The following is a 13,600-nucleotide window of genomic DNA, read 5'->3' on the forward strand; positions in this document are numbered from 1 at the left end:
CCCGCTCCACCGGCCCCGGCGCCCGGGCCTCCGGCCGCGCCGCCGCCGCCCCCGGGCCGGCCGTCCCGTCCCGTCCAGCCCGGCCGCCCGGCTCCCGCAGGCCCCACCGCCCGCGTTCCTATGGACAGACGCACAGACACCTGCAGGTGGGTGCGGGCCCGCGCGGGGCGGGGGAGCACGCGGGCGCGGGGCCCCTTTGTGTGTGGGCGGCCGCGCCGTGACCCTCGGAACCTTCCTTTTGTCTGCTCCGGGCCGGCGAGGCGGGAGGGCGCTAGGGGCGGAGGGGTCTGCGGGCGCCGAGTCGGGCGCGCGGGTTCGCGGCCCGCGGTGTCTCGGCGGGGACCGTCCCTGCGCCGGCGTCCTCCAGCCGGCCGGGAGGGCGGGAGGAGGGAGGGGGGGTCTGCCCAGCCGGCTCCAGAGTCCGAGGCGCCTCGGGGTTGTGCAGCTGCGGCCGGGTAGTCGGGGGCGCGTGCGGGGCGCGGGAAGGCACGCGCGGCGCGGCGCTCCCGATCATTGTTTCCAGCGGAGGAGCGCTTTCCCCCCAAGGCTCCCCAGTCTGAGGCTGCGCACAGTGATCTGTGTTTGTTATCAAACAGATAAGACACCCAGCGTCCTGGGAAGAGGAGGTCGGGCTGGCCAGCAAGCACATCACAGCAAACACACGAAAATGTTCGTGGTTTTCTCCCCGCTATCTTTAATTTTAATTTTTAAAGGTCAGATAGTGGCTTAAATGGGGAAATCGAACATGGCTGGTTTAAAAAACAATTGTACTTTTGTTTTGAACTTTTGGAGTAAAGTTTTTCTTACGGCTTCTAGGATTATCACCCACAGTGTTCTGTCCGTTAAAGTTACCGCGGTATCAGGTAGTGACTGGTGGCAGCTTCTCCACAGTAGAGAGTAAAACACAGTGGTAGTCTCCCCATTCCGGCTAAGGTAAGACCTTTGTTTTCCCTCTTAAGACAGGAGATTATTGATAGCAGGTGAGGAGAGCTTGAGGTTAGTGATTTCTCCCACCTGTGTTTCCATATTTTACAGGATGCGTTTATGCATTCGATGCATACAAACCAAAGATTGGGTTGTTGATATGCCAGATACAGTGTTTTCAAAGGTATAAGATACATTATTCTTATTTGATTATCTGGCTAGCTTCGTGAATAGTTGCTATGTTTTCATAGATGATTAAATGACAGATGAAGTCTGGGATTCATTCGTAAAATTCAATTTACAGACTGATGCTTTCTATGCAGGTATGGGGTTACGTCCTTACGCTAATCTGTTTGTTTTCACTTTTAGAAACTTTATTTTTGTATACTGTGATAATTCATATTGACATAAGTCTGACTCTTACCTGGGCATTTTTGATTGTGTTTTTTAAATTAGTTTTGAGGAACGCCAAACATAGCTAGGTACAGTCATTTGGAGAAAGTGGAAGCTTCCTTTAAAAAAAAAAGTTTGAAGGAAAAAATACTGTGATGGGAAAGCTACTTAAATTGCCATTAAGTTGTTAAAAATTCAAGAAAAAATACAATTCAATGGACTTATATTCAGTTACACTATTTTTAACACGAAAGAGTTTAATATGCTTTAAATAGTGATATTTTGTGGGAGAAAAATTTACCCTAGATTCTTGCCCCAGTTCTGTTAGATTGCATACTGAATCTTTGTAAGTTATCCAACCGCCTAGAAGCAGCTTCATCTGCCACAGTTGACGGGTTTTGCCGTGACCTCCGGTCTAGATTAGGTAAACGATTTTAAGCTACACAGAGGCACAGAACTTAGTGAGTGGCTGTGGCCCTCCCGCCTAAACCTCCTGCTCTGCCTTATAAATAGCTTAAAGAGGAGGCTTGAATTAGGTCCGGCGTTATCGCGAACAGGGAGTTAGTTCTAGGGCACCATCCGGGCTGCAGCGCGGTGGCACTGCCCGAGCTAGCAGAGGAGACGGGCTAACAAACTGAATCGCTTGTTTGTGTGGTTGTTTGTGTATTTATCAGGCGGTGATAAGCTTAACAAAGCACCCCTGTGTAAACGCAGAAGAGAAAAAAGAAAAGATGACCGTGCCTGGGCTGTGTTGGGAAGGGTGTGGCAGAGGGGTACACTGGTGTCTAACGGTTGGTTTTCTTGGTCAGCACTAAAGATAATGCCTTGCCCTTTTGTTTCTTTGTGACTGGTGTGGAGATGTTAAGATTTTTCTTTCTGTATAACTAATAAATGGTGTAATCAGAAGCATTCCAGAGTGGCTTATGTATTTTTAACTTATTTCCCTTTTGGTCAGTTGGTGTCTAAGAGGGCATATGAAATGATTTTTGTCCAGATGCTTTTTTTTTTTTTAAACTTACTACAAATAAATCAAATAAATGCTCCTTGCAGAAAATTTGGATTTGTGTAAATTGCCCTTAAAAAGAAGTTGCCATTTAGCTGTTTTGTTGTTGTTGTTGTTTTCCTAAGCAACACTAAACTGTCCTCAGTTAAATCTAGGAGACCTAAGCCTCTGCAGGCTTTCCAGTACCTTCCTGTGTTTGGTACTAACATAATAGAAGACTGGGAGGCAACAGATTTGCTCTTTATTGATCTGTGACTGTTGGTCTTGTCCTCACCCCACCCTGTGTGGCGGCCCCTGCCAGCTCTCTGGCCTGGTGGGGAGCAAGCAAGAATGAGAGGCGTGACGGAAACTGTTCATTGCAGGTTTTGCTGTTTTGTACTAAGAAGAACACAAGTCCATGTTGCTTGCTGAAACACATAATTCATTCTTGGATTAATATCTTGGTACCAGATGTATGAGGCTGGCTCTGGAGAAGCATTCCCTCCTAAATCCTGTCAAAAATAGAGAAGCTGAGGATTGGAGAGAAGCCATTTGTTTTGAACAGTTTATTTTATGACAGTTTGTGTTTATAAGAAACCTGCTCATAATATTTACTTAAGGGTTGTACATAGTACCCAAAGAAACCCCACAGCTTTTTCTTTTTTTTTTCCTCCTGTAAAAAAGTTTCCATAGAGCTCAGGTTCCATGATGCTTCTTGAGTTTGCTTCTGATTAGTTGATTTATGGACTTTATTTACCAGCGTGATTGGAGAATTCTTTCGCTAGTCTGAAATTGCACTCTGTCTGTGCTCTGGTCGGTTTCCTAGGAAACAAATGCACTGCATAGATTCCATAATGAGGACTGTGGTTGGCTAGTGACTGTGTAAATTCTGTTGTTTGGTAAAGCTTAGTCTCAAATTCAAATAAAGGTCAAGAAAGCAAAAGCGCTGAAAATGCAAATTTGGGGATTTTATTTTGTATCCAATGCCAACAAAGTTTTAATAGGCTTTTCTGAACAAAGCGAGTTCCCCAGAAGTGTCCATTTGTTTTGCAAAGTCTTACACTTGAAGCAGCTGGGGAGATCTTTCAGTGTTGCATACTGGTGACGCTGGTTGCTGAAGTGACAACAGGGGTGTATTTCAGAACTGTGTTATAATACTTGCAAATCATGTAGAGAGCAAAGGGGTGGGGTTAGGACTCCAGAAATACTTTTATACCTAGAAGGAAGTAACATAGATTTCGAAGAAAATTATGCAACTTCACATGAAATAGAACTTTAAAAACCTAAAAGTATTAGAGACTTCTAAAAAATACATTAAAAATTTTATCATACAGTGATGTATTTCTATCTAGTTGTTTTTCCTTCTGATCTGTCTGAACTTTGCCCCAGAACTGCAAGTGAGAGACCTGCTTTCCTCTCTTACTCTGTGGCTTCTGTGGCTCTAGATAAAGGATGAAAAAGCAAAGCACAAGGCAGCTGCTGGTGGGGAGGGAAGAACAAGAAGAAACTTACAGAGTACCAAAACTCCAGTGAAACCACTGCAAATAGCTTTTCTTTTTTCTTTTTTTTCCATTTTTTTCCTTTCTTCTGTGTGTGTGTGTGTGTGTGTTGAGGCTCTGGGTAGCCTGGCTGTCCTGGACTTGCTCTGTAGCCCAGGCTGGCCTCACACTCACAGAGCTCCGCCTGCCTCTGCGTCCCTGCATGCCGGGGTCACAGATGTGCAGTACTGTGCTCAGCATGCAACCATCTTTCCATTTGATGCTTGAAAATACGTTTTTGTTTGTGAATCATCGAGGATTTTAGTTGGCTTAAACATTAAAAGAAAAACAATGTACTTGTTTGCAATCCCAGGGAACATCCAAAGTTGCCTCCATCCCTCTTCCTTGCTAACTAAGTTGTTTTTATAATTCACTTAACTTCTGGTTAACTTCAGGCATAAAACATGTCTTGTCTGGGTTCTCCTGTTCTTGGTTTTTCTCAAAGTTGACATGACTGACTTGAATCTTTCATTCCTTTTTAAATTGCACATACTATGCCCCTTCAGTTTTTCTTATAAATATTGTTGTGGCTTTTCAATTTCACTGTTGCATTATTTAAAGCATAATTATCTCCTATAAAATAAAATCCCCTCTTTTCCACTGGGTAGTGATGGCGCACACTTTTAATCCCAGTACTCAGAAGCAGAGTCAGGCCCATCTCTGTGAGTTTGAGGGCATTCTAGTCTACAAAGTGAGTTCCAGGAGAGCCAAGGCTACACAGAGAAACCCTGTCTGGAAACAAACAAAACCCACCAACCCCTCTCTTTGTTTTTGTGGGCTTTGGCTGTGTTTAAGTCACAGTTAAAGCTGTTTGTGACTTGTGGCTCGCCCAGCACATGGCCTCCCTCTTACAGCTTCCCTAACATCATCGCACCAGGGGTGGCTTAAACAAGACTTTGTTTTATGATGATTCTTTAGGTCAGAAGTTGAAATCTGGGGTCCTGTGTGGTTGGTTTTTTTGGAGGGCTCCTTGGATTGGTTTCCTTCTGTGTGGCTGTGTCCTAATCTTATTTTGTAAAGACATCCATCATTCCAAGAGAACTATATGGATTAGACTACTTTGATATGACTTCATTTTACCTTACTTCTTTTGAAGGCCTTCACTCCAAAGATAAGTTTCTATCTGAGATGCTCAAGGTTAGGGCTTGAAAGATGCATCTGACAATAGCGTTTAGCCACAAGTACAAGCTTGTACTTGTGCTCGCTTGGAGCTTTAGCTATGTACTCACTCTTCTGTTCAGTAATTTCTAGTGGTTCCTCTTCTAGGTCTTCCCTTTCCCCCAGTTCCCACAGGTTTATTATTGTTTTGAAGATTTGTATGTGTGTATGCATGCATGATGAATACCACAGTATGCAGGATCCATGGAGGCCAGAGGGATAGTTGGATTCCTTGAAACTGGAGTTAAAGACAGTGGTGAATCTCCATGTGAGTAGTAGGGGTTGAACACCATTCCTCTATAAGAGCAGCGCGTGCTCCTGGCCACTGCACCGTCTCTCCAGCCCTAGGCTTTACCCTTCAAAGGAATGGGGTGTGCACGCACACACGTGTGGTTTACATGCATGTATGTGTGTGTGTGCGTGCAGGTACACATGAACATGTGGGGGCACTTGTACATGTCCACCTGTGGAAGCCAGAGATTGATATTGTCTGTCTTCCTCAGCTACTCTCCATTTTGTCCTTGTTTTTTAAGATAGGATTTCTTGCTAAACCTGGAGCTTACTGATTCAGTGTGACGGGCAGGCAAGTGTGCTCCAGGGACCCTGCTGTCTCTGCCTCATCATTGAGATCGGGCTTACAGCTGTGTACTGCAGCGCCTGACTTTATGCATGCTAAGGCTCTGAACTCAGGTACTCATATTTGCGCTATCTCCCCAGCCCTAGGAATGGATTTTGAGAAAAAAGAAAAAATAAGAGGAGTGTGGAATAGGAAATAAATGTAAGCTGTTGTACTAGTTGCTTTTATAAGAAACTAGTAGAGAGCATTCCCTTTACAGGACACAAGATGCAAAGGCTGAGGTTCCGCACAACAAGGCTGATGGGTCAGCTCTACTGGGTAGAGTTTTTGACCCGAGGCCTTACATTGGCTGAATCACTGAGTATGTGGCATAGTCCATGCTTTTACCAGATTTGAGCAGAAGAATGGACAGTTGGCCCAGGTAGAAGCAGACAAAGAGTTTGGCTTTTTGTGTTAACTACCAAGAATTCCTCCCTGGGCTTGACTGCCAGGGGAGGTCGTACATCCTGTCAAATTTCTTTGTGTTCTTTTCTACTTTGTGTGTATCCAGTGCCCGAGCAGTTTTCCACTACATCGTTTGTGTCCCCTTCAGCATGCTGGCACTTTTGATCCTACCTTCTTCTTGTGCATGAGTTCCATGGGTCAGGGCTGGTGGCTGTGTAAGCTGTGTGTTGGGTCTTTTTTAATCTATTGGTTTCTCATTGAGTGCCAGGCTCAGGTAAGGAGCAATGTGTCAACTCTATGCTATTTTTAAAAAAAAACTAGGTAAAGGCTTCCTTTTGTTCACACTTTTCATGTTCATTTTTAATAGTTAAATTAGAAAATTTTGGAATCCCACAGGATTGTAAGTGTGACCAGCTTCGGTGGATGTGGGAACGCTGCTCTGTTTGTGACTTCTGAGGACAGTTTCTTTGGTGGTCTGTTTGGCACTATTGTGCTGCTTTCTAAGGAGTTGTGTACCATTCTGCAATTAGTAATTTAAGTTAAACAGGAATTTCGGGGGGTGATTCTTCTTCTCCTCACGCCTGACTTCTGTGGGTAACCAAGTCCCTAGAGTCATCAGTTACAGTTTCCAAGATTTTGCTTAACTTTGCAATTGCTCTGGTTGGATAGACACAGAGTGGAGGTGTAGCTCCTGTACTACATACACCGACATGCGCAAGGCCTGGCTCTCGTCCCCAGCATGCGTGCACACCAAAATTGTCTATTTTTCATGTGTAACTTGAACCTGTATCATAGCACTTCTGTGATCATTGTAGTTAGATGTTCTTCAAGTCCTTACAAATGACTCATGTGAAAATACTGCTTTTTTTCTGTTTATTTGTTTATTACAGTTTATTCACTTTGTATCCCTTCTGCAGCCCCCTCCCAATCCCACCCTCCCTTCCTCTTCTCCCCCTGTGCCTCTCCCCAGTCCACTGATAGGGGAGGTCCTCCTCACCTTCCCACTGACCCTAGTCTATGAGGTCTCATCAGGACTGGCAGCATTGTCTTCCTCTGTGGCCTGGCAAGGCTGTTTACCCCTCAGGGGGAGGTGATCAAAGAGCCAGCCACTGAGTTCATGTCAGAGACAGCCCCTGTTCCCTTTACTAGGACACAAACTTGGAAACTGAGAAGCCTATGGTCTTCCTCTGAGCAGGGGGTTTAGGTCCTCTCCATGTAGAAGTTAAACACCAACAAACCAAGTAATTCATTTAAAAAATAGGGTACAGAACTAAACAGAGAATTCTTAATAGAGGAATATCGAATGGCAGAGAAATATTAAAGAAATGCTCAGTGTCCTTAATCATTTGAAAAATGCAAATCAAAATGACTCTGAGATTCCCCCTCACACCAATCAGAGTGGCTAAGATCAAAAATTCAAGGGATGGCATATGCTGGAGAGGTTGTGGAGAAAGGGGAACCCTCCTCCAGTGCTGGTGGGAATGTAAACTTGTACAATCACTTTGGAAATCAATCTGGCGCTTTCTCAGACAATTAGGAATAGTGCTACCTCAAGACCCAGCTGTACCACTCCTAGGAGTATATCCAAAAGATGCTCAAGTATACAACAAGGACATTTGCTCAACTATGTTCATAGCAGCTTTATTCATAATAGCCAGAATCTGGAAACAACCTAGATGTCCCTTAACTGAAGAATGGATACAAAAATTGTGGTACATTTACACAATAGAATACTACTCAGCAATAAAAAACAAGGAAATCATAAAATTTGAAGGCAAATAGTGGGATCTAGAGAAGATCATCCTGAGTGAGGTAACCCAGAAGCAGAACGATACTTCTTCCTTTTTACAAGTAAAACTGTTCATAGCTTTTATACTTTAAAGGTGCTTTGACTGAATAAAAAATTCTTGTATTTGACTCTTTTTTGGTTTTTGTTTTTGCTCAAGTATCTTTTAAAAATGTTACTTTACTGTAGTGATTGGCAAGCCTTTCCCTGTAGAAGGTTAGGTAGTAATTATTTTAGTTTTTCAGGTTGTAATTTTGAGGTATAGTTATTAACTGAGCCACTGTATCTCAGCAACCATGGGAATATGGAAATATTCTAGCACTATCTGTCCTCTACCGAGAGAAGTGTGATGGTAAAACCAGGCTGTGAATTGCAATTTTACAAATTATAGTTTTCAGTCTTACTGCATTGCATTCTGGTAAATGGGCTGTTGTAAAAGGAGGACAGGGCCTTGAACCCAGCACCTCATATGTACTGTGGGGACCATGTGGAACTGTATCTACAGTTTGGATTTTATTACAGGCAACTTTATTTCTCTGCCTAGACACTCAAAGGATATTTTCTCCCGCTCTGAAAGGGCAAAGGGCAATACTTTTACTGGAATATGCCAGAGTATTAACTGTTCTTTGTTAATTTTCCCAGATATACAATATATTTTACTATATTGGCCCAAATATTTTAATCTGTTACAACTTTTAGTCTTAATTGTATTTCATTATTTTTATTTCCTTTGGGGGGGCTCTTGTGTTATACATGCTAGTTCATCCTTGCTTATCTTTTATTCATATACCCTTTTCTTTGTTTCTTTTCTTTTTTTTCTTTCTTTTTTATTTTTTACTTAGTACTGGTTGCTTTATTTTACATTTTTAGAACACACACACACACACACACAAACGTTATATATGTGCTTCCTTCATGTTGATCATCAAGGCCTTATGGTAAGGCAATGAAAATGTTATCATACAAATTAGGTATACTCAGAAACAAAGGATAATTTAAAATCTCTCTAATCAGAAATGTTTTACAAAATACATATTCTAGTATACATATGAATTTATCAGCCCTAAAATTAGATGTTAAAAGGCATTTTAAAAAAAACAAAAATAAACAAAACATTTACCACTGATGAGCCTGACAGAATATCCTGATGGCAAGTTAAGAATAGCTTCAAGTGCTGAGTGTAATTGTAGGGAAGTGGATTATTGGCTGGACCTACATTTAAATAAAACTATTAGTAAGGTTCTCTTTTTAATGAATTTCTACCAAATGAGAAATTCATTTGCAGCTAGGTGTGGTGGTGCATGCCTGTACTCCAGACTTGGGGAGGCAGAGGCGAGTAGATCTCTCAGTAGGGTGTCACTGTGCAGACAAAGCTAGCCTGGAATTTGCTGTGTAGACCAGGCTGGCCTCTAACTCACAGATCTGCCGGGGCTGAGAGTGAAAAGACTATGCCATTATGCCTGGCCGATTGTATTTTAAGAAATCATTGTCTTCATATTTGCTTACTTGTAAAAAAAAATGCACTTTTTATTTGTGTGTGACGTATCCCTTCATATGTCGGGGTCAGAGGAGAGCTTTCTGGGGTAGGTTCTCTACTCTTACTGTGTGGTTGCACTCAGCTCTTAACCACTGAGCCACTGTGCCAGCCCTACTTTACCTTTTTTTTTAAAATATTTGTTTATTTATTTGTGTGTGTGTGTGTGTCACCTGTGCGAGGGTGCCTGTCAAGGACTGAGGAGGAAGTTGGCTCCCCTAGAGTTCTGCACTTACAGGTAGTTGTGAGTAGCCTGGCGTGGGTGCTGGAAATTCAACTCAAGTCCTCCAGAAGAGCAGCAAGCACTCTTAACTGCTGTGCCGTCTCTCTACCCCTCCTGCTTTACTTTAAAAATATATAGATTAAGCTGAGTGTGGGGGCACACACCTGTAGTCCCAGCACTTGGGGAGGCAGAGGCAGGAGGATCTTTGTGAATTTGAGCCTGTTCTGCAAAGTCCAGTGCAGTCAAGGTTATACAGAGAAACTCTGTCTCAAAACAAAAGTAAACAGAACAAAAACAAACTCTCAATAGGTAGGTAGGTAGGTAGGTAGGTAGGTAGGTAGGTAGGTAGGTACTTTTTGAATGTGTATATGACACGTGTGAGAGTGTGACACAGCGAACATATGAGGTCTGAAGACAGCCTTGTGGAGTCAGGTTCTCACGTCTGCTGAATGCTGGGATGGCAGGTGTGGGTCACTATGCCGGGCCATTTCCCTGTCTGTTAGTCCCTTCACTAGTCTTTCTGTGACAGCCACCTGTTAAGCCCTGGTGTCCTTTAAGTGTTTCTGGTCTGTCCTCTTTCTTAGTCTGTTTGGAAAGCTGTCATTTTTCTTTGTGCATCCTTTTGCCATCTAGCCAGTGTTAAGTTTTTAGCTTTTCTGTTTCTCTGTGTCCTCCACCCCCTACTCCAGCTTTTCTTTTCTTTCTGTCTCTGTGTCTTTCAGGTCTCCTGTAGCCCAGGCTGGTCTTGAACTCACTATGAAGCCCAGGATAGCTGAGAGTACAGACACTGAGATTCTGATCCTGTGCTCCCGTGCTTCTGCTTTACACCATATTGTGTGGTATGCCTTTACTAGGAGCTTCATTATTCGGTTCTTGTTCAGGGGATACCTTGGTTTTTTCCCTCACCTTTATATTTAAATAAGATGGCTTTGCCAATACTTTAGGTGTGAGCTTGCTGTGCTAGTGATAGGAAGTTGTCCTACTTTCATGGTTCAAGACTTTTCTCCTTTATTACTTTTGTGAAGTATTTTAAAATATGGCCACTCAAAAAAATCAAAGTGAAGTACTATTGTACACTCATTAGAATGAAAGAAGATGAAAATTAGCAAGTGTTGTGAGAACATACAGCAGCTGAAATTCTGAAATTGGAACGAACAAATTGGAAGGCTGTTTGGCAGTACCCACAGAAGCTAAACACGCATACCTTATGGTTCCACAGTTCTGCTTGGAGACACACACGGCCAGATAAGTGTGCTAGAGTGAATGTTCACAGCACTGTTTATAATGCCCCACGTGGGACTCTTCACAGTAACTGTCACTACACTGTGTGGAAAAGCGTTACATTGATACACTTAAACAGGTCACATTCCATAGTATTGATAACTTTGTCTCCTTCCCTGTGGTCTGCTCTCCCACACCTCTCCACCGTGATGGACGACCCTGGAACTGTGAGCCAAAATAAATCCTTTCCCTTGAGTTGTTTTAGATCAGGACAGCAACACAACTAGTGCAGTAATGTTGATGGTTTTGTGATGGCCTGGAAGCTTGAGCAACTTGGTTGTTTGTAGTTGCAATTTTACTTAGATGGGATCTGTCTTCTTAAGGGTGAAATTTGGAAATGTCTTGTTTCCTGTCTTTTTGAATCAGAACTCATTTTCACTCTCATACACATACATACACCTTTTGATCCTACATAAATGATTAGTTTTTCTAGTTTATCTAACTCTCAGTGATAAACCAGTACATACTTACTGAAGGGAGTTTAATTCTTTTGCAGTGACAGGTTTGTTAATGTTTTCATGGTAGTTTTGGTTTAGGAATTAACTTTATCCGGCCATTTTCAGAGAACTAGGAGCTCAACATTAGTAAGTTCCTCAAATAATGAAAATTAACATTGTGGAAAAAAATCCACTGTTTTAACTTTTTTGTGAAAATATGTGAACATTTTCTCAATGAGTTTAAGTAAAGTCAGTTGTGCCTTTATTTGCTTTTGGAAATCTGAATTAACAAACAGAAACATTTAAAACTATCATTTTCTTTCCCTGGACAGTTGTCTCAAATTTGAAATTTTGTATTTTAAGTCCTGTTTCCTGAAACCAGTTCCAGAAAGGCTCAGAAAGGTTAGCCCTACTGGTAAGTCCACTAAATTTACTGATTTACCCAAGTCTTACTTGGCTTTGCTGGGACACTGTGAAATGTTAGCTGAAAGTACCTGTTCTCCTTGAAACAAAGCACCCTTGAAAGACAAGTGTTGTTTATAGCTTAGTCTTGCAAGGATCTTCCCTCTTGAACATATGGAAAGATGCGTCGCCTTATAAATAGCATTTGCCTATGAATATACTTGTGAACATATTGGGTATGAATTTTTGATTTGTAGACATTCTACTTAAATTGCTTTTTAGCCAACTGGCTATGTTCTTTCTGGCAGTCAAAAGTCTTACCAGAAAGTATGTTTTCTATATACACTTCTTTAATGATGTATACATTGATGTAAAACCTCTACCTTTCATTAAGGAATTAATTTTCCTGTTAAAAATCAGTTTTAAAGCCAGGTATGGTGGCACATGTTTGTAATGCCATCACCTGGGACAGTAAGGCAAGGAGGATCGCTTGCTGGAAGCCTGCTCAGGGGCTGCAAAAGGAGATCCCCCCCCCCAAAAAAAAAAAAAAGTAATAACTTTATAAATTGCTTTCCTTTTTTAGGTCATTTTTGGCTGTTAAACATTTAAGTACATTCTTTGTGTGTGTCATATCGGTGAGAGGTGCATGTGGATGTGTGTGTGTTTGTATACTCATGTATGTGCTGGGATCAGAGGGTAACTCTGGGTATCATTTCTTAGGTATCATCCACCATCTTTTTTTTTTCTTGTTTTCAGAAAGGGTCACTCACTGGCCTACAAGTCGACTGGACTGGCTGGCCAACCAGACCACTGGTGGTTTGAATAAGAATGCCACACCCCCATAAGCTCGTAGGTGTGGCCTTGTAGAAGGAGGTGTGCCCTTGTTGGAGGAAGTGTGTCACTGCTGGTGTGGCTTTGAGGTCTCAGAAGCCCAGTGTCAACCAAGTTCAGGCTCTGCTTCTCTTCCTGCAGATCTGGATGTAGAACTCTCAGCTCCTTTTCCAGCACCATGTCTTTTTATATGCTGTCATGTACCGCACCCTGATGACAGTGGCCTAAACCTCTGAAACTGTAAAAGCAAGCCTCCAGTTAAACACTTTCCTTTATAAGCGTAGCCTTGGTCATGATGTGAAGTCGCAGCAAGAGAATAGTGACCAAGACAGAAGTTGGTACCAGGGAACAGGATATGCTGTTTGTTGGAGGAATGTAGAAGATGCTGAGACTTTGGACTAGAAAAACATTTATCTGGGTGCTTTCTTTAATAAGAGTTGCTTTGGTAATGCTGTCTTCATAGTGACTGAGACAAGACCCGAGGTTCCACCTGCCGTTTATGCCTGCAGAGAACACATTGCCAGCAGTCTTTTTATTTGCTTTTTGTTTTTCTTCTTTTTCTTCTTCCTTTCCTTTCTTTTCTTTTCTTTTTTTCTTTTTTTTTTTTTAACGACAGGGTCTCACTGTGTAGATCAGGCAGGCCCCAAACCCACAGAAATCTACTTATCTTATCTTCTCCCAGTTTTTTGTTTGTTTTCTAAAATATGGTTTCTGGAACTCAAAGTCAGGTTCTTGTGCAAGGCAAGGCCTTAACCACCTGAGCATTTCTCGTATCTGTCCTCTTAGGAGTATACTATTGATCTCAGAAATAAACATTTTCTTACCTGTAATAAGCAACAATATATTGTTCTAGATAATAGTTTTGAGAAAGCTTTACCAATCAAAAGACCAATTTAACTATTTAAACACTTAAACTTTACTGTTGTAAGAAAACAGTTGCATCTGGGAGTTTAGCTTAGTGGTGTGGAGTTTTCCCTGTCATGCACAAGGCCCCGACTTCATCCCTAGCACTGCAAGTAAATAGGTGAATAAATAATTCCTTTCTCCCTCCCTCCCTCCCTTTCTTCCTCCCTTTCTCCCTTCCTTCCTT

General features: G+C 42.3%; 1 protein-coding gene across 2 annotated transcripts in view; it reads left to right on the plus strand.

The window, feature by feature from the left end:
• The first annotated feature begins 85 nt into the window (after positions 1-85).
• Kiaa1958 (KIAA1958 ortholog) overlaps positions 86-13,600 on the plus strand; it is a 134,807-nt gene continuing 121,292 nt past the window's right edge. The window contains exon 1 of one of the 2 annotated variants that reach the window (XM_055611583.1): positions 86-146. The gene's annotated coding sequence lies outside the window, so the exon portion shown is untranslated. Of the gene's footprint in view, positions 147-867; positions 934-13,600 lie in introns of those variants that run through there. The other variant, XM_055611584.1, reaches the window with a different exon arrangement.

This window comes from Psammomys obesus, unplaced genomic scaffold (genome assembly GCF_907164565.1).
Source record: "Psammomys obesus unplaced genomic scaffold, mPsaObe1.curated_primary_1811, whole genome shotgun sequence".
NCBI lineage: Eukaryota > Metazoa > Chordata > Mammalia > Rodentia > Muridae > Psammomys > Psammomys obesus.